The 21,607-nt window shown below is 43.1% G+C and overlaps 1 protein-coding gene across 1 annotated transcript in view; it reads right to left on the bottom strand.

Moving 5' to 3' along the window:
* EPAS1 (endothelial PAS domain protein 1) overlaps window positions 1-21,607 on the bottom strand; it is a 76,421-nt gene that overhangs the window by 35,138 nt on the left and 19,676 nt on the right. The window lies entirely within an intron of this gene.

Below are 21,607 nucleotides of genomic sequence, written 5' to 3'. Positions count from 1 at the left end.
GAAAATAGATTCTTTCTTTAATAAAAGAATGTGACCAAAAGAGCCAGCGGTCTTCAAAGTCCACAGAAAACAGAAGAGCAGAAAATAATGAAGGGGATGACATTTTACAAAGCAAGCATGCAAAGTTAAGCCACTGAGAGACAAAGCTAAATTTAACATGCAAGATACACAAGGGATACACTTATAATGGATCTGGGACAGGACTGTTTTAAGAGGGAGCTTCACTGACTTTCAGGTTCTTTTATCAAGCACAATTCTTATTTCAGAACATGAAGAACCTGAATCCAGTCAAACCCATCAGCTATATCAAACCCATGTAGCTCTGCCAATACTACAAGTGTCCTTCACTTGCATGAGTTGAGGTTTTGCATCTTAGTCATGTCAACACAGAATGTATCACTTTTCAGGCAGACTCCTGCAATATTGTACCAATGCAAACAGAATGAGCACAGAACAGGGTGCGGAATAGATCAGCCCTGCTGGTTTTGCCATTGTGGCTGCACATTCATTTGTGGGATCACTAGCAGCATCACTCCATCCTCAAGGCTGCCTAAAACTGAAGCAGTTTATAACCTGCTTTTTTTCAATGTCAGTATATAAAAAAAGAGCCTATAAACTAATAATGGATCAACAACAACAAAGTCCTATCAAAACAGGGTATTCCAATAAATATACTCTTTTGTGTGAAGATGATGAGGAAAACATCACATTACTAGAAACTGTTCCAATCATGACTGGCCTCATTCTGCATAAGATAGAAGAAGAGTATTAATACATAGCACTGTATTCTAAACAAGATGACCATTTCTAGAAGAGCTAGACTGCCTTCAAAAGCTTCTAGCATTGAAGCCATGGGTGCCTTCATAAATTAGAAATAGGGGAAAATAGCCAGGGTGTGTGCTGAATGCTAAGAATAAAGTTACAGTACAATGTTTGCTGGGCCCAAGCAAGGCTGAGCATTCAACATCATCATCATCCAAAGCAGGAATGTGCACACTACACATCAGTAGGGCCCTCATGCTGCAAAACACGTGAAGCTTGGCATATGCACAGGGATCGGATAGGTGCTCACCAGAGGGTGTGCTAACAGGGCAAAGGGCCTCATAAATGCTTACAGTATCTCCTCAAGATCCATGGCCTGCCCTCGGCAACCTCTTTCACAATGATTTTGCCCGAGGTGGATATTTTCTAACACCACATCTGCTACAGGAGGCATGCACATGAGGAGACCTATACACACTTCAGTACGTAACAGCAGGGTCCAACTTTGATAATGACTTCAGGGGCATTGCTGGAGCAAGCACCGACCCACCCGAGCTTGAATCTAATGGACCAGATATTACAAGGCGACTCTAACGCTTTACTTCTCTCTTTGCCGAGAAAGTCATACTACATCCACGTAAAAAAGAAGTCCCTTCATACAGCTCTCTGAGAAGGTACAAGAGAAAATGCCCCATGTCTTCCCAGGCTTCTCAGTTTCTAATTCTACTGAGGAAATAAAAGAGTAGAAATAAAACCAAACCAAACAGAACAAAATCTGCATGGCAAGATTTGCACGAATTTCCAATTGCAAAACCTGGAAAATTTAACTTGACCCATGAGCATTCAAGGTCTGCTCTAAATCTGGAGCCCACAGTTTTCACATTAAAACCAACCTGCACAGAACAAGATCCGATCCCTCCTCATTTAAATACAAAACTTGGGTTACCGAGGCCAAAGCCATGTCACAACTCATGCAGTAAAAACGGGTTGTATAAGACAGGGTCTCATAACACCACTCCAGCCACAAAGAAGAATACTTGGTTTTGCCAAGCTCTGTAGATGTAATTTGAAGCGTGGCTGATGAGATGAGCTGGTTTCATTAACCACGGGATGCTCAAGGTTTCTAATAACTGATGCTATGAGTAGAGAATGGCTTTTCCTCCCTGTGCTGCAGATGCTTCCACTCACTCCTGACTGCTGTGCTTGGTTTCTCTGCAGAGACACCATGCTTCATTACATTCCACACCGCACAAGAGCTTTTTCACATCAGAACACAAGGGGAGGAATCAGCCTGCCCAGTGGCTTTCAAAGGACTTTCTTGCTCACCTATTATCATTTAAAGCAAACAAACAATTTGCTTGTTAAGCATTTCCCCCGTGGCTTCCTGCACCTCAGTTTTCCTCCCAGCCTTTCCTCACCCAGCACACCCTCAGGTCACGTTGTTAGTGTAGCCAGCCTAGTACAAGCACAATGAGGGATTGCCCCACACAGTTTCTGGCCCCAGCCACAGTCACAAGACATCTACACTTGCTTGCTCTCCTTCCCAGGGACACCCATGTCCAAGGTTGGACGAGGCCTTGGGTGATATGGTTTAGTGTGAGGTGTCCCTGGCCATGGCAGAGGGGTTGGAACTTGATGATCTTAAGGTCCTTTCCAACCCTAACTATTCTATGATTCTAAGATGGTTGTTCTGTGCTTACTCATCCTGGTTGCAAGAACCTCCAAAAATTGGAGTTGAGTGATAGAAATCTGCTAAAAGCAGTATTTTCATATTGAAGGCCGTTAACTCCCTAACTGTAGCTACAGGATTCACATTTCACCCGCAGCAAGGCTGGACTACCCACAGCTACAGCATGAAAACGTAACTACTCTAGGAGCTGCCCTTTCGAAGGCCAGGAAGAACAGAGGACACCGACTCCTCTTCACACATCATTAGAGCAACAGAGAAAAGGCCCAGGTTCCAGCTAATGTATGAATCATTCCCTCCCAGCACATAAACCACCCACTTATGTGGCAAAAAAAAGCACACGTGTGCGTCACTGCTCGGGGAACGTGATGCAAGCAGAAGCAGAAACCTCCCTCACCCGAGCTTGTGTCGGAGTTGAAAATGCAGAGGGGAGAGAGAGGAGAAAGCCACCCGCACGCTGCTGCGAGGCTCGGAGGTGGTGCAGGGGAATCCTCCCAGGTGCTCCCCGACATTTGTTCCTTCAGGAGCCCTGGGATCAAGCCCCCAGTCCAAATATCCAAACGAGAGGGCTGCAACACCCCTCCTATGGAGCCAGGCTGAGAGAGCTGGGCTGGTTTGGCCTGGAGAAGAGAAGGCTCCATAAGGGGAGACCTTAGAGCAGTTCCAGGGCCTAAAAGGGCTGACAAGAAATCTGGAGAGGGACTTTGGACAAGGGCACACAGGGACAGGGCAAGGGGGAATGGGTTTAAACTGAAAGATGGTAGATTTAGACTCGCTATAAGGAAGAAATGCTTTACTATGAGGGTGCTGAGGCCCTGGCACAGGGTGCCCCATCCCTGGCAGTGTTCAAGGCAAGGCTGGATGGGGCTTGGAGCAGCCTGCTCTAGTGGAAAGGTGTCCCTGCCCGGCACAGGGGGGTTGGAACTGGATGATCTTTGAGGTCCCTTTCAAGCCAAACCATTCTGTGATCTGGCAGGATAAGACCCCACTCAGCCACAAACGCACCTTTACATTGCAATCACAGCATGACCCTTCCCAATAAAACCACAAGAAAGAAATGGAAAAACTCAAATATCCTTGGAAATGGGGAGACCGAGCTAAGAAATGAGACTGGGGACTCCATCCAGGACTGGGCTATGCACAGGGTAGTTGGGAAGCTCAAGGAGAAGGAAAAGGAAGATGCCAATTCTCAGCAAGAACTCTGAGGGCTGCTGGATGATGCTCCAAGGCCAGAGTATTTACACACATGGAGGCTATAGGGAATGGAAGAGTTAAGACAGGGCAGGCAGTTGGCCACCACAGAACACAAGTATGGCACTGTACCCCCAGGACAGCTGTTTACATGACTTCCCACTCCCTCCTGGCATGTTTAATTTGCACTCTGAAAATAGAATTCACGGGCCAACATGTGTGAGCAAAGATGACACACAATGGGCAAGTATTTGCCCTCTCAGGTGAAGCTCACAAAAGTTCAGGAGCAAAAGCTCTCCATAACATACCCAAGAACCCAAACAACAAACTGGTCCCAACAACGATAACAGGAACAGAGGATGAGATCCTATCTGCTGGAAGCATCCAAAGGGGTGTTGGAATGCCCTGCATGGATCCAAGAAGGCAGATTCCTATCCCCTTGCTCATCTCCAACAGTCTCTTGCGACACAGCTCCACTGAAATAGGCAGGAATACCTGCAGAGGAAGGACTTGCACACCTGGGGTGAAGATCATAATCTGGCTTTCTGAAGCCTCTCTTACGGCAGGACTGGGAACTCCAGGCACAGCAACTTATTGGAAAACCTTGAAGCCCTGCATAACTGATCTGTCTTAAACAACCTTGCAAAGCTATCACAACAGTGTAGGGGTTGTCTGTAGTGCTCACTGCTGCGATAGCTTCAGACTTGGGCAGCTGGGAGATATGCTGGGGCAGCCAGCCAGGACGGGGACTGTGCTGCCTGGGCACCCACAGCCCAGACACAGCAGGGAGCAGCCCCACAAACACTGGTGTAAAGAGACCACCCCAACACATGGCATCACTCACTGGTCTGGAATACAGTCAGGCACCCACATAACCCTTCTTGGCTCAGCAGACAGGGACTGACTTGAGGTCTCAGTCCAGTTTCCACCAACTGTGACCATACTCTGCAATCGTAACCCCACCAGTACTTCATCACCATCACAAATCCCTGCTCGCCACCTCCACCCATACATCTCTCTGGTCCTTCCCACACACATTACCCCATCAAAGTCCTTGGTACCGGGTGGTCAGCTTCAGCAGTCCTCCCTTCTGTCGAGGACATCGTGGGCCTCCTTTAAGCTTGCCAAGATAGCAATCTTCTGCTCTGGGTTTCGTTGCTCTCAACAAGTCCATGTGGGTTGGTGCCCTGGTTGTGTACACACACACACGCTTGCTTGTTTAAGACTGGGCAGCACAGTAATTGCACTGAACTGCACTCCCACCTTGTAGGCTCCAGATCACAGAAGCTTTTAGAGAAATCGTAATCCACACCTTATATAAAAACACCTTCTATGTAACCTGGTAGCCCTCGCTCGTATGTATGTACTGCACAACACAGCCGTACACTTTGAAATACACAGTTCAGACTGACTCGCTAGAGTTTACTTCACTATTTCGGTGACCCTTGGACTTTGCTTCAAACTGCCATGTATGCAAACTAGTAAAACAACCAGTGTATTACCTGATATCCAGCGGCTGGTCATTAAATGTTTCTAGCTCCGGCACTTTAAAATTCAAGAATCCATAATTAATTCAGCTGTCACATGAAATTTCTCATTCACTCCTAGTGAATGCTCACCTTCAATGGTTTACAGGTAAAGATGCAAATGCTACCTTGCAGGACAAGAAAAATACATTCTAAGGATGCAAAGATAAGAAAATGTTTTACAGTACAAGTAAATGGAAAAAAAAAAAATCAGATGCTCAGCAGAAAAAATATTTTCCAATTCAAGCCTGTAAAAACTCAATAAAAATACTTTAACAGGCAGCGCTATCTTGGATAACAACAAAGATTTATTTCAACCTAGCAAATGCGTTTTTTGCTGCATGTTTACATTTTGCTCCACTTGCTGCTCAGCAAATGCCTTGCTGATTTGAACCAGGACGATAACTGAAAAGGAGTTTCTCTGCCTGTGAGGCACTCCATAGCTGTCTCAGGACCACATTGCCTGATGGCCTCCAGAGATGTGCTTGCACAGACACCAAGCAGCCAGCGGCGATGCTTACTTAGCCTTAAGATTCCTTTAGAAAGCATTTGTCACCATTGTACTTGACGAGCAGTTTATTCTGGATGGCACACTGGGCTTCTGAAAGCCCCCTCCGTTCAAGGAATAGAAGTGACCATCGGTAAATAAAAAGTGCTAGAAACAGCAATTTACTCACTCATCAGGAACTTGGGCCAAACTATGAAAGCTGAGAACGTTGGGATATGGTACCCAGTACACAGACAAAACACAAACGACGCCTAAATGGGGAATTTGCTAATAGAGGAAATGAGAGTTTGAAGGTAACAAGAAAAGCTACCAACAGAAAGGGCTATTACAAAAATAAGGAAATGAAATACCTTCCACCCTTCCTTTAAAGCTGCCCTAACTTACAGGAACTCCCCACCAACTCCTTGGTTTGATTTCGGGATTTCTTGTGTTTCTGTACATACCAATTAAATAATAGATCACTGCTAGGGTAACGAAGCTTGGCATCTCCTGCCATATCAATGTGCGATGCGGTTCTTTCCTCCAAGTTTAAAACCAAAGGCTGGACAAGAGACAGGAAAATGAGGAATAGGAGTGTCTTAGCGACAGATGAGGGAAGAGTTCTTGTTTAAGGCCAAGAAACTAATTTCTACTCTTATTAGGCCTCTTCAAAGGATGTCTGGCACAACGATAATGGACTTGGCTAGTATGCTTAGAGTATCAAGAGATGAGACCTAAGTGAATACCAAACCTGTGGTATGGTGTCTTTGGCATATTTATAATTCACTAAGTCCACATCACCCCAGGACCACTACAGCTGGTGCTAAACAGTCAAGAATACGTTTTCTTGAGTGGGAAACACATCAGCTCGTTAGGATAACTTTAAAACCACATGCAAGACTAACTTCTCCAATGTCTGAAGCTCTGATGGTGCCTTTAGTCTTAATAATTAAGCTGTACTGGATTTGTATCTTATTTATTTTCAAGAACATTCCTGGCATTTGTTTCTTAAATAAGATGGTGCTGAGACAAAAAGCATTCTATAAAACTATATAGTTTTGAAATGCTTGTACCACTAGCATCCTTTTTATACCATTAGCTGCATTTAATGTAGCTACTAAAAGAAACCCACTTTGCACCTGCAATTTAAAGTATCATTGTGAATACTGAAGTTGTCACAGCAACTAAACAGTACGTGGGGAGTTCAATGTTGAAAACCTTGCTGAGGTTGTAGAAGTGCTTTATTTTTTTTAAAGCATTTAGGTTCACGATATGTCACCAGAGCCTGATAAATTTAATCACAGTAAGCAAAACAGCATCTACAGGATTTATGTTCTACCATTTTCCCTCTAGTTTTATGAGTACCTTGAACCAGAAAGATAAGTATTAGGATTTCAGCAGCCATTAATCTGGTCCTGGATTATTTTACGATGCTGTGAGTGCAGCCTGTCCTGCAGTCACCACGCCAGCACAAGCCTGGTACCTGGGAGGACGTGCCAAACATGCTGCTCTTAGGGCAAGGCACAGCCCTGTGGAACTGCATGAGGCTCACAATGTCCAGAGATGCCAGGCTGCTCTTTGATCAGCAGTTGGAGCAGATAGAAGTATTGCCTTTTTGCCTTTTCAACCCATTCCATTAGGGATAGATGACTGAGTGACTTCTTGTCTTTTCATTTTCAGGCAGAGCAGTTTCCTGCTTCAAGGCATGCCCAGCAAGCCCCAGTGCTGGTCACAGAAAGGGCCAGGACAGCTCTGGATTACCCTTGTAAAGCTGCTGCAGCCCATACTCTAAAACAGACCAGCAAAATGCCCCCTCCATCTTCTCAAATAATGAGGACATTTGGAGATAAACAAGCAGCCCAGCATACAGTTAAATCTCAGAGGAGCACAAAGTCATCTAACTCAAGCCTTCCCTCCCAGACTGGTTTTGCACTGCTCTGCTCTATCAAGACACGGGATGATGGATTCCTTCTCTGCAGCAATTGACTCTTTGACACTAGCCAAGATACCGCAGCCTTCAGAGATAACCTGTAGACTAAAGAAAGCCCATCACCAAACCCACTAAACAATACGACAGAAAGGATTATTTCAGTGTTGGACAAAACTGAACTTGCTTTCAAATCAGCTAATTTTTGGGGGTGATAAATGTACCGCTCCGATTTTCTCCATAGTTTCCACTTAGACATCCAGGAGTCCCTGCAGTACAGCTAGAGCTAAAATAGCAGCACAGAAGTGGGGATAAGGTTATGACAATGCACAACCCGAGATCCCTATCAATGATTTGTGTTTGAGAGATCACAGATCCTTATCTTGTGGCATTACTTGTAGTAATCAGTCAGTTTTGACAGCTAATCTAGAGGTCCCTACATATTGTTGCTCAGGAGCTCAGCAGGTATTGCTAAGATCTGCTTTCAGATAAGCCAACTATTTACCCACTCTAAAAAAAACACATACCAAAGGATGTGCTTTATCTCTTCACCAGCGGGTTAAAGCTAAAGGTGAACCAAGTGTAATTTGCAGGCCAGGGTGGGGTGGGGGGAAGCACAGAAATTAACCTCAAAAGCAGCCCCATTTTTCAGATGGGGCAGCGACCACAGCCCAGCCCAGCCCATACCAAACCACATCCAGCATCATTTATCAACGTGGCACAACTGCAGGTGAACGATTAAGCTTTATGTCAAGCCTAAGGGACAAACGCTGCCATCACACGACTTCACTATCAGTGGTATGCACACCTACGCTTCAGCCTCAAGCCCACTCAGCTGTTAATAGTTGAAAGAGTCACGCCAACACTGCTGACAAACCCAGAGTTCTACAGTTTAAGGTTATGCTACACCTTAGGCAATATCCACCAACATCTGCGGGTGAAAACCCCGGTGCTCAAGCCAGGCTCGGACCAATATCCCATGGTATGTTATCTCGTGGCACTGGCACATTTGCTGACAGGTTCACACAAGGGGCCTTTGTGGGTAAGGAACAATGAGAGAGGCGCGCACCAGCACAGGAAAATGGGTGGTGACCACCAAGGGATGGAAAAAAAAAGCCTCTTTCAAAGGAAGGTCTTTGAAAACATTCATTACACCCCACCCAGTTATTTTCACTACAATATTTCAGTACATAAAAACAACACAGGGAAAACAAACAGCCCACCCTTCAACATGTTGTAGGTTCTTCAACCCCCAAGCCATAAAGCAGCTGCAATCTTCACCAAAACAGAAGACATCTGCATGCATCCACCGAAACCTCCATCACCACCTTTCTTCTCGCATGCATCTCCAGGCTCTCTAAGCTGACTCAGTTGGATAACTTCATCAAAATCTAAAACTGTACTGGCTGGTAAATACACGATAGCGAGCATTTATAGGGATCATAAAGGAAACATAGTGCCACAATTAAACAAGTTGCGATATAGGAGAACAGCCCTCCACAGTGCATTTCAGCTGTTTGTTTGGGTTTTTTTTCCCCTAATTCTGCCAATTAAAACAGTAGCTAGAATTAATATTTAATACAGAACAGCTGCAAGACAGAAAAGAGCAATAAAGACAATCCATATTGAAATGGGTCTCTGATATCAGCAGATAGTTGAAGACTGGAGACCAGCCTCTGAAGGCATGGAGGCCATACCTTCACCCAGGCTTGCCTCCATCACAACCAGCAAGCTTACCAACAGATCAAGATTGAGCAGGTAACCCTCCCACCAGCCTTGGGAACACAAAGAGAGCTCCTTCTCCTAAGGCTGTGGGCTGCTCTGTGATGATGCCCTTAGCCACAGGTTCAGTATACAGACAGCAGAACATCTACAAAGGAAATTCAGCCACTTTGCGTCACTCTGCTTCAAGCACAGGGCCTCTGTTGGATGCTCTAAAGACTGCAGTGGCAGCACTCACCTTTTGTCACCTTTAGAGAATGCTCAAAACAGTCATTAAAATCACTTTGTGCTGTTGCCTGGTAATAACCCGTGCCTTGTCCTCCCCAAGTGCCAGATCTTCTAATAATACAGTTAAGAAAACAGCTCTTGCGATAAAGTCTTTATGAAACAATAGTGACCCTTGCTTACTTTTTGGACCTCAATCATTTTAATGTGCGCTTGGTTATGATGGAAGTTTATGGTTTCTCCCTCTCCATCTCTTGGTGACTTGTAGCCATTCACAGCAAGGAGAAGGATATGCAGAAAGAAAGACAGATTAAACAGCCATTTCTTTGGCAAGCAGGGAATAATAATTCTTGAGAATAACAACACAGACGCTCTAAATTTTGATCATTCCATGTAAGACAGTTTCCTCCACTTCCTGCAACAACGACCAAGTGCAGGCCAGAGTCAGGCTACATTTCTTGCCCTCTGGGGTGTGAGTTTTGTCTGTGCAAACATCCTTGGACACAGCTCATTCTTAGTTCCTCCTTTCTTTTCAAGGGGCTGTTGGTTTATACAGCAGCTTTTGAATTGTCTGCCTCCCTTTAATTCACTTACTGGCTAAACTGGAATAGTGATAACTTTGCATGCTGCGATTCCAAGTTCCCAGTAGCATTCAAGTTTATAACTAGCTGAAGTCAATCAAAAATTGACTATTCATAGCATAAACTGGCGTAAATTGTATTCTTCTTTTAAGAGGGAAAGGACTGAAGCAAATGGTCAGGCTACTTCAGCCACCTACCCAGAAAACCAGCAGTCACTGCAGTAAAGTTAGGCAATCTCTCTATATTTACAGCTAAAATCAGAGGCTGGAGTGATGCAACTTGGGGCAATCACTGCCTTCTCTGTGCACCCCCAAATCCTACCTTCAGCTCCTAGCAAAGCCCTGAGAAGCCTTCTTGCTGCTGCCCTGCCCCTCTGCACCCGCTGCTGCAGCAGAAGGCAGAGGGACATCGAAACCCCAGCACTTGAGGAGGAAACAGTCATGGCCTCTCCACACTCAACTGCAGTATTTCAAGTATTCTAAAAATGAAGGCTTGGTTCTGTTGGGAGATGGCCGCCAGCTCCTCTGACATCACCTGAGTAATCACTCACTAAACACAACCTTGCAAAGGGAACTAGTATAAGGGCAGCCTGTGGTGTAATACAAATCAACTGGAGGCAGTCTTTCTCTTTCGGTGTTTCTTGTTTCCTGTCCTCCTCCTGCCTACTCACTCCTTCAACTCCTACGTATCTACAACCAAAGGATGGTTACTCTAGACAACAGATGGTGATAAATGGGAAGCAGAAAAGCTTGGAAGCACTCGGTGTGCGCACAAAGGCAAAAGCTCATGGCCACATTTCTTTGTATTTTCTGGGTTTTACTTCAGAACTGTGAATGAACTTACCAGTATCTTGCCATATTTCCTGCTACAGCTTTATATTCTCCTTACAATTAAGCAAACAAGGCACATACACATACATTGGGCCCGATTCTCATGTTCATCATGGCCCCATCACCCCAGGAGGACAGGAGGCAGAAGACTAATAACTGTAATAAATTCTGTTCATGACAAAGGTAGGTAGGTGAAACTCAGTTCTTCCAGAGTTTTCCGCTTAACTTGATACAATGTTAAGCTCATTTAACAAGAAACACATTACAATCACGAAGGTCTTGGCCATCGATTGGAACTTTGCATCTGTCAGGGTGTGGTACCTCAATATTTCACTGTTTTGATTCTAGCTGTATAACAGCCAAAGTTCTGACAAGAAAGCCCATGCTACACATGCTGAAATGCAAGCAACTGTGTCAGTACATGCACAAGGGGTTACAAGAGTTACAAAAACCAGATGGTACTTCCCAAGGCACGGGCAAGGTTGCTCTCATCCATTTAGAGCCGAAAGTGCCAGGAACTACCAACGCTGTTTTGCAAGGACACCTTGTGCCTCTCTACAGCAGTTCTTGGAAAACACAATTTTTATTCTTCCTGTCCTTTGCTAAATTAAATAACTTAATCAACCGAACTGCACAATTGTTCCGAAAAATGATGGCTTTCTCAGGGGAAGCAGAAAGAAAAGGAAGAAAAGAAGCTGTAATCACTGCCAAAGCTGATGACTTTGTTAATAGAAAACACAACTGGGATGGGTACGGAGGCCAAAGATGAGGTACACTGAGAAACAACCACACTACAGCCCTACCCTAAACTCTGGTGCGGAAGAAGGATGAGGCAGGTACAGAGAGCACCATGTACCTGCTGCTGATAAAAGCTGAATCCAAAAGGTAACATCTCTTGTTGTGTTAGCATGTTCTTTTGAATTGGATTTGTATGCCAGCACAGTTGGCTATGTTTGTACAAAACATGCTGCTATGGCCAAGAGTAGGTATAAAAAGGATTTTTATCCCTTCACAGACAGGGAAAGGAAAAAAGGAAAACAGGGGAAGTTCTTTCATGCAGAATACAGGAGAGGGATAAATATTTAACTCTCTTACTGAAACAGCTGTACACTGATGTGAAATACCAAGAAACCTTTATAATGCAATGCAGATGGAAAACAACAGTAATAATAAAAAAGCAAGGCATAGCACACCAAGTGGAGTCCTAAATTGCACCAATACAATTCAACACTAACACGACACAGATGAATACACCCACTTTATATGCATCCTGTTAATTTTATTCCTGATGTTTTTAAAAAGCAAAATCTTACAATTGGATGAAACTGTCGCCAGTATCAACATTCACCCTCGTTTTTGTTCTCACTTCCTCATACAAGTAATGGACTTCCACCATTGCTGACCCTGCCATTAGTCCGAAGAAAACTTGGAAAACATTGGGGGGAAAAAATCTCCAAGGACCCTAAAGGAACAAGTCATCAGCAGAACAAACCCACATGACCAAGCATTTCAGTTGCAGTTTCTCCACTTGGAGGGGTCCAATACCTCAGATCATTAACTAGGAATCAAAGAGGCAATTTTCATTAATAATAATAAATAAAGCTTTATTGACCAATAAATAAAACTACCAATACATGTTTGCTCCAGCTGAGGAGGTTGCTTCATTTTCACCAACTGGATAAAACCTTTCTGAAAGCACAGCGAGTAAAACTGATCCACAATGAGACAAGAAATATCAAACCCTACTGATGGGCTGTATTTCCAATGAAGTTTCAAGTCAGAGTGCAGGTAGGGTGTAGGCCTGTGCTCTGTAGACACAGGGATTATTCACTAGGATTACAGCATGTTTTACTTAAATCCTGAATAAAGCCATGTTTCCCCAAAGCCCTGGCTTACTAACAGCTCTGAGAGAAGGATGGATGACAGCATCAAACCTCATCAGTCCGGAAAGGAAGAATGCCAGCAACCTGCCTAACCTGTGGATCAGAGGTTGCAGGATTCACCTGGAATAATACAATTTGAATCTGAGCGTTTCTTTAAAAGAATACTCCAGTCAATTTAAGCAGCTTTCAGGGATGGAGAACTAACGCACCTTAACATTTAATGGGTTGTTCTACTGGCCAGTCATCTTTCAGGGATGGAGAACTAACGCACCTTAACATTTAATGGGTTGTTCTACTGGCCAGTCATCTTTCAGGGATGGAGAAGCAACCTGTTGTAACATTCAGTAGGTTGTTCTACTGATCAGTCAGCTTTACTGTCAAAACATTTTCACCTATTTTCTCTTTCTGTCCATAAGAATTAATTTCTTACTGCCTCTTTTTTTAAAGGTCTGAAGTTATTTGGGGCACATAAACATGCCAACCCAACACCACTTAACTTTCAGTTTATATTTTCTATTCTAGAAAATCCCCCGTCCAGCAAGTCTTGCATCACTGATACATTCTGTGCAAAACCGAAGTGCAAATTCAAACCAAGCATTTAACATGAGAAAACTTTAAGCTGAGCAGGAAAGAATGCAGAGTTACAAACTGGAGGCTGGCCAGATGGGAGAGGAAAGACAAGAGAAACAAACAAGATAAGCTATGGGGTTTGGGGAGAAGAAACTCCATGCACAACACACCCCCCCCCACCCCACTTCCCAGAAAGTGCAGTGCTTGGGTCTACTCTTATGAATGCCATTTCTCCTCCTCCCTTACATACTTACCAGGCACAGCAGGTCATCACTTAGGTGCCTTCAGAATTACACTGTTCACTAGTACTTACCCTCACACTACTTTGCTGGGCATAAGCACTTCTACAGACAAGTCGCTGTGGACAGTAAAAATCAAAAGGATGGCTACAGGCAGCAGCTGCAAAGCCTGCTGCTGTGTGACCTTCCCCTGTTTTTCATATGGGAAGGACTGAATGCCATGGAGCATGCCCTCCGATTTAGGTTGACTCAAAACAGTTTTGCAAAGCCAGTCTCAAAAGGTGTCCTTCCCATGGTTTTGGTTGCTGCAGCTATTTAAGTTATTATCTTGAGATATAGTGAAATAGTCTTCACTTCCTCATTCTAGAATTAAAAACCTAAAGGGCAACTAAATAGATGGGAAAAACATCTTTGACTTGGGGAGTGGGATGCCCTGTGTTTGACCCATCAGACTCCAACTCAGAGCAGGGATCCAGTACTGACACTCACCCACAAACTGAAACAGGGAACCCAAGCACATGAAAGACAGCAAAAAAAACCATCTGAAACACCATCCAAACAATGGTGCTTGTGGTACAAAGGAAGAGAGGACAGTGGGGACATAGCTAGTCCAGGACGAAGACGAAGTCTTCTCTCCCCAAGTCCTCCTCTAGGGGAATCATATCACACCAGTCCCTGGTATGAATCCTCACCTCACCACATTAACCTAAATGGATTTACCCTGACTTGCATGGATGGGAGATCGGAACACAGCTCTTCAAAGTAAGTTCTATTTTATGTTTTCTTATGTCAATGCCAATAAACAGGAAATACTTTGCTCTCAAATTCTCCTGGGACATATCACATGAGACCAGCTACTAGTAGGCAGTGACTGTTTGGCATGGGAAGGAACATCCTGGCTACCAAGAAAGAAGGGTAAATCTTTAAAGAAGAAAACAGGTAGAAACAACAGTTTCAGGGGAAGTTAAAACAAGACAATGGGTCTGCATGGAAAAGGTAACTCTGATGGAATAGACTTGTAGAAAATGAAGGTTTCACAGAACTCTGTAAGCCAAGAAAGAATGAATGTCTTGCTAGCCTATGATAGAGAATTTCTCATGTGTCAATACAGTTCTATTTCATTATAGAACAATTAATACAATTATTGAGGAGCATTTGAAATGGATACCACAAATGAAAGCAAGAAGGGCCACTAACATAGCTTCACTAAATGATGTTCTCTACCACACAGAGGCCCAAAAGCATGGAGAGAACTGGAAACCAGATTTTTATCAAACCATCTCTGCAGGAAGTAGATAACACAATTCAGAAAATGGGAGAAAGATTTGGGAGTGCCGTCAGCAGATTTAGGGAGAGGAAAGGGAAAGCAGACACCAAAAAAATTCCCTTGGGTGTAGAAAGACTTCAAGAGCATGGAAAATATTTTCAAGTGCAGACCTAGAATTAGATAAAGAGAGAAGTGGAGAACTTCTCACCCTACGTGTCTTGCTTCACACAGGGTAAAAGGTGCAAGTGTAGCTGAAATACAGGAACATCTGGGCTCTGTTAATGTTATGCAAGCGCTGATCACCTTAATTAACCAAGCTTTGAGAGCAGTCAGAAGGACAAAGATTAATTCTGTTTAACTCCATGAATAACACTTTCAAGAACAAAAGGGCCCAGCCTGCCCAGTAGCTCGATCAGCCTGATGTATCAAGACTTAGTGCATCAGAAATAGTCTTGAAGGAGCCACTCCTCCTGCCCACAGGGATACGGGGAAGGAGAAAAGCTACTGCATAAAAGCTTTATAGAACAGATAAGAATCTTCTATTAAGCAGCACCTCCATACCAACATACGTGACCACGACTGTGCAGATACAACTCAGCCCTCAAAAAACCCTCTAAGAATAAACCTTACATCAGGATCTATTTTCTGTTTGCTCAAATATTTTTCCCCATGCTGCTGCCCACCAACTTGTACCGTCCTCCCTCACGTGAAACTCCCATGATTGTTTGCTCAGTTACCACATTCTAGCACTTGCACATGCAAGACCACTCCCAGCCCTTCTCAGAAGGGTAGGTACTCTCCTGATGAGGACAACTCTCCCTTGGAGCACAATTTCATTTACCAAAAAGCCTTTTGCACCATCTTTTCCAGTTTTGGCCTCAATCAACTTCTTTTCATGGCTGTCTGTCCAAACATCTCAGGTCTGACTGCTCACCTAACCTAACTAATATGGCTCACTTTCTAGCATGCTTCTGACACACTGCAGGCCAGGAGGTGTTGAGCACTTACAACCTCTCCCCTGGAGGCAGACTGAAAGTTCAAACAAGAGCTTAGTTAAGGACCAGCCATCCTCATGATTTAATTCTGCAGTCGTGTGCATCTCTGTGTGCATTTTTACACCCACTTTTCAGCAGACACCATTTTCCTAAAGCTTGCAATTTTTCATGCATGTTTTCAGTAGTTTTGTGGTCCACCTCTCTATTTCACTCTCAGAAGGGAACAGAGGACCATTTTCTGCAGTGAAGTTTGTCAACATCCATTTGCACCCACAAGATCACAAATACGTATGTAAATATGACAAACAGCAGAGCTACCTCTACATCAACTTGTCCATTAGCATTCACACTCTGGCCATTTCCATGCAAGTATCCGTTTTGCTACTCCGTTTTATTCACTGATGTTTGTTAACCAGTACATAAACACGGTGGCAACACGTTACACTGCTTTGCCATCCAGTTATGGTGATACAGACTTGACGTTACTAAGGTTTTGCTTCAGTGAAGTTGTGTTTAACATGCCATGAACAGACTCAACTTGTGCATCATAGCTTGCCTGCCTGTTAAAAGCCAGAATACAGCTCCTACTCTACACTGGCAAGCAGACCTCTGCCACCATGCTTGCAGGTTGCTGCCGATATAACCCCAAATTTATAGCAAACTAAAATTTAGGCTTTCTTCCAATATGGCATTATTATTATTCCATTCTATTAATACCTAATTATTATGCCACTAAAAGCATCGTTGAAGGCCATTTGGAGCCATTTGAACAGTATTGCAAAAGACCAGCTTAATTATCTGTTCTGCTATAAACATACTTTTACTAGCACACTTTTTTTTCCTAAGCACTTTGAAGCTGCAGAGGGAATAAAGCATGACACACGGAACAGACATAACACAGAAGCAAAGCTCAAAGTATTATAACATTATAAACTCATAACAACACCGTTCGGGCACAATAAATATTAGAGCACTTCAGAACAATACCGACCTGTATCATTTATGAGATTAACACAAAAGGTTTTTGTCAGATACAAGTACTTGACAAAGTTTATACATGTGATAGCATGGGCCTACAAGGAATTGTCCAACCAGCAGCGACAAGACTGTGCTCTAGCCAATACTCTGCATAGCTACACAGGCAAAAAGAGTCTTCCCAGCTTTCAATGTGCTGTTGTTTAATTTTTTAGGGTAGAGAGAGGGAGTTCATGTGCCTTCCCAGGCTGCCTGGACCAACACATCCCAGCTTTCCCAAGGAATACAACCATTGCAGCTGCACAACAAAGCAGCAGCTGGCAGCAGTAGCTGGAGAAGAGTGCCAGAGAAAGGGCAGGTTTTCTGAAGGATGGTCAGAGGCAAGCCATTTAGGAATGCGAGAGGGTAACTGCCCTTGACATTTGCAAACTGCCAAGCACCGTGCAGCAGTGTCCGGGCTGCAAACATCAAATACTTTTAGGTACCGCAGCTACAGTTTAGCACTTGCTCCCCATGTAGTCATTCACAACTAAAGGCCTTTATATAAACACTTTCACAAGCTACAAAGGTACCAGTGAGCATGCCCAGCTCTTACAAGAAACCATTACCATTCAAAGTACTCTATGGCTAACATTCTAGGCGGGACACTGGCTTCCCCATCATAAAAGTTATCTGAATTCCAAGCATTTAAAAAAAAGAATGAGTCAATTTTAAGAGAGATAAGGCTGGTTGACAAGGAAATTATAAAGTTCAAATGTTTGTGCATATGTGTGTACATTTATACATGCACACATGCCAACACACAGGGCTCAGAAGGCTGTACATTTGCCTTCCCATTTCTGAGTTTTTGTGAGCAACTGGGACACGACTTCAAATTTCTCTATCTTAAGAGTTAAAAAAGAAAACATAAAAAGAAGACAGAAAGGAAAACATGAGTCTCACCTAAACACAACTCAGAGAACTAAGGCTTTTGCAGTAAATATCATATAACTCATGATAGGAGTTACCAGGGCTGCAATGAGATAAACCATTTTCTCGGTCTTCATCATTAGCAGATACATTCCTCAAGTTGGGATAGATAAAATTATGCTGATAACTGCACTTGAAACTGTGTACATGCTTTGACTTGGCAATGCTGTAGTACAGAAGAAGGAAAAGAAAAACAGCAGTTACCTCTCATAGTTACCCTGCCAGGATTTATCATACCTCTAATTTTAATGCCCTATGAAAAGGCCCTTGCTAGCATGGGAAAGGGAGGAAGACAATAGAAACCAGAGGACAGAAGTAGGTTAACAAACACTAGCAAACATTATCCATTTAAACTGCTAATGGCAAGCTCTGCTGTTATATTTTTATCATTGCTTTTCTGCAAATTACTTTTATCAGCGATAATTTAGCTTTTATTTCATTATCTGGCACAGCAGACAAAAGGAAAACAGATTTGTTTTACAGCAGCTCCAGCACTTGCTCTGTCCATTAACACGGACAGACAAAAGTAAATTAAAGCTCTTAGACCACATTTTCAGCATACACGGTACTGAACCCCCTGTATCTAACCACTGTTTGTTTCTAAAGGAGAACAGAATGCATGCTAATGCTTTTATTTTCTCCACACCATTAATGGAAGTTTTTGTATTTTCATGTTTAATTCTGCCCCCCCCCCCCTTGGTTCTGTCTGCCTCCAAAACATCTCAACTGGGGAGAATGAGTATTTTGAACAAGGAAATCACTACATTTCAGTCAGCTGAGGAGTGAAATACCACTTTCCTTCCATCCAGTTTTCTTAAGACCACAAAACCACAAAGAAGTTGTGTTTGATTAACTATGCATAAAGAACCCTTGGAGGATGTTGTTCCAACTCTCCTCTTCATCCTTTCTTCAAGCATATTTTCAGCTATTCTGCTTACTCCAGTAGAGGTAAACAGATTGCTTTATAACTTTCATCTAAAATAATAAACTTCTTTATAGAAGCTAATGTAACTACACAGCTGTTCTGGGAAAACAGTGGCCTTGCCATTTAAGCAACAGGATAATGGCTTTGATTACAAACTATTTTGCAAGAAAAACAACAAAATATTGACTGCTCTAAAGTGCACCTAATAGTCATTAGTAACAGCCATTCTACTCGGTAATAAAATCACTTCTGTTCTTGCATGAAATGTTCTTTCACCTTTACTTAACAAAAAGGCATCAGCAAGCCAGAATTTCACAGTCTGAACTGACAGCCAGATGTTCTGGCTTGCTCCGAAGACAGCCTGTGCTATCATTAAAAAGAAGGGATTCTATCATTCTAGATATTTGGGAAAGTCTCAATTTGTGATACAAAGACCACATAAAAGGGTTCTTTCTCAAAGGCAACAAATAATGTCATTACTGGTTGCTCAGTCTGAAACTGCCACCACAACCCCAGCATAAACATTTATTAACATATAATGCAAATTAAAAGGTAGTGACAAAGTATTTCAAAGAGAGAATATTCTGGTTTGTGAAAGCAGAATTAAAGAGCTCTGCTACCACAACTTCCTTAATGACCATCCAGTTTTGGGACAAACTGCCCACTGATACTGTCAAATGCCATTTTGTTTTCTAATAAAAGCTTATTTGTCTTCAACTAAGTTTCTTAAAAGCCCAAAATAAATGTACTCCAGTTTTTATGCCCCTTCAGCAATCAGTTCATGACCACCAAACAAATTTGACTGCTGGGGCAGGTCACACTGATGACAATAGATTAATATTAAAGCACATGGAAATTTGGAAGAGCAAGAAAATACTTCTTGGATTACCACCAAGGCGATTCCAAAGGACAAACATGAACATAATTTAATCATTTCCTTACAAGCAGGCTTGGCTACAGGACTCCCAAAGTCATGATAAAAATGAAGTCACAGGGAATGTATTTTCAGAGGTCCTGTACCGGGATGGGGGAGGAGGAAGAACATGGTAGTTGAGTATTTTTAACCAGCTTTCCACAGATGAGTCTAAATCAAGCTCTTACGATTCTTCCCTGTCATAACCCGCTACAGAGGTCAAAGGCTGAAGCTTTCCCAGAGGTTCACTGTACATAACAAAACACTAAAAGTTCCCCAAATTGGGTTTATATATAACAGCAAAAGTGCTGTAGCCATCTACATCCCATGGAGTCCCATTAGTATTGAACAGGGCACAAGCAGGGCAGCAAAAGCATGAAATCTCCATATTTTCAATTAGTTTCTCTACTGGTGCCTGCAAAAGTTAGTGCTTCTTACACTCTTTAATGCTATGAAAGGATGACAAAACAAATCCTTTACTGCAGACACACTGTCATAAACAGTGGATTTTTTTCTAACACATTAAAATGATTAGTGATCTATTATTAAGCATTACAAAGGGGCTTGGGGATGCTCTCTTTTTCTGTTTTGAGTAAAAGTCCAATGAATAATTTGAGTAAATGGAGCAATTTCAATACCCTACGGCTAACCTGGGGACATACAGTCAGTGGGAGTGTGGCCACTCTGCCAAAGCTGAAGCCTTTGGCTCTGACATTAGGCATCTGACCTGTATGCTATTTCATCAGTAATTTATCATAAAACAACAGCAGGGGCACTGGTAGGAGAGGGAAGGCTGTTGAACAAGTGTCCTGAGCTGTCTAGGAAATCGTGTTTCCAACTGACATTCCGATTCTCTCTTCTAAAACTGTCTCAAATTGGCCAATAAAATAAAAATACAAATATACGAGAAAAAACCTTTTCCTTAAACTTCTGGAAATGCTTAAAAATAAAAATAAAGGAGCCAACATACTGCAGATTGCTGCAGAAAGAGCCACCAGCATGGTCAAAAAGGCAAAGAAACTACTGAGACATTGTCATCAGCAGCAAACTCTTAAAAAATTCCTTAAATTGAGACTTTTCTGCCCCCAGCTATTGATACAGCATTGGGGAAGAACAAAGGGGCATTAATGATGCTGTTGCACATACTGCACAGCCCTACTAGGATCAGGGAAGAGCAAGTCTCTTGCTCCACCAGCTGCCCCACCTCCAGCCACCTGCCACCCGCGACATCTGCTGTGGGCATGCAGGTGCTGCAGAAGCCATCGTCAAACACCTGAAGGTCAAAGTCTTCACAATATGATGCGAATGAGAATTCAGCTTCAGCTGGATTTGTGAACATAGCTGGTGCCCGTAAACCTATCCTCTTTGCACTCGGGAGATCTTTGACATTACTGTGCCCTTACAAATATCCACAACTTGTTTGGCACACGATGATGTTTCAGAAGTAAGAACTGCGTTGTAATTATGGTTTTGCTTTGTATATAGGTAGTGGTAACCGCAAAACATATTTAAGGCTGTTTGCTGTATATGCAATTCTATGTAGCACATAAACACCCCTTTCCCAAACAGAGCTTATTTGCCCTCATTAACCACTCTGTACCTCACCCAGCTTTATGGAGTGCCTATAAGCATCTCCTCTCCTCATCACACTCTGCCTACACCAGTGCTCTCCAGTCTGCCAGGGCCTCCCTCCTCCTGTAGCATCTTGCAAGTCCCTAGCACAGATTTTGCACTTTCCAAATAACAACAGATGTATAGAAGAGTCTCAGCATCGGCATATGCTAAATGCCCTCAGTTCTTCAGTAAAGTCACCCTACAGGAAGCAAATGCAAATTGCTGCCTTCTATATACACTGCACAGTCCCAGGACCTTGTTATTAAATCATTAACCTTCACCTTTCATTTTGCCTGTGTTTCCAGTATTCATATGTTGC

The sequence above is a fragment of the Pezoporus flaviventris genome, unplaced genomic scaffold (assembly GCF_033815535.1).
Source record: "Pezoporus flaviventris isolate CSIRO_AGI_PZ_B2104156 unplaced genomic scaffold, CSIRO_AGI_Pfla_v1 ptg000083l, whole genome shotgun sequence".
NCBI classification, from domain to species: Eukaryota; Metazoa; Chordata; class Aves; order Psittaciformes; family Psittacidae; genus Pezoporus; species Pezoporus flaviventris.
This window is presented reverse-complemented; position numbering and strand designations above follow the sequence as displayed.